At 39.2% G+C, this 245-nt stretch overlaps 1 pseudogene; it reads left to right on the plus strand.

Annotated features, from left to right (window-relative positions):
- Nucleotides 1–245, plus strand: part of LOC17874395 — a 1,688-nt pseudogene that overhangs the window by 770 nt on the left and 673 nt on the right.

Raw genomic sequence — 245 nt, forward strand, 5'->3', positions numbered from 1 at the left:
ATTCAATTTGGATAATACGCTGATCGGATTATTTTAAAGATTATGTACCATTCCTACAAATGATATTTTCGGGTTTGAGAAATGGCAACTTAGCTCGCTTGGATATCATTTTGCTGCTCAAGATTTGCTGGTGATGCTAAATGCTTAAGAGGAACTGAGAGACAAATTTTGTTTACATTCAGGTATGCTCCAGCAACTCAGCTTTGGCGAGGTAGACTCCACGTAATGGGTGGAAGCAAGGAGAA

Source organism: Capsella rubella, unplaced genomic scaffold (assembly GCF_000375325.1).
Source record: "Capsella rubella cultivar Monte Gargano unplaced genomic scaffold, Caprub1_0 scaffold_43, whole genome shotgun sequence".
Taxonomy (NCBI): domain Eukaryota; kingdom Viridiplantae; phylum Streptophyta; class Magnoliopsida; order Brassicales; family Brassicaceae; genus Capsella; species Capsella rubella.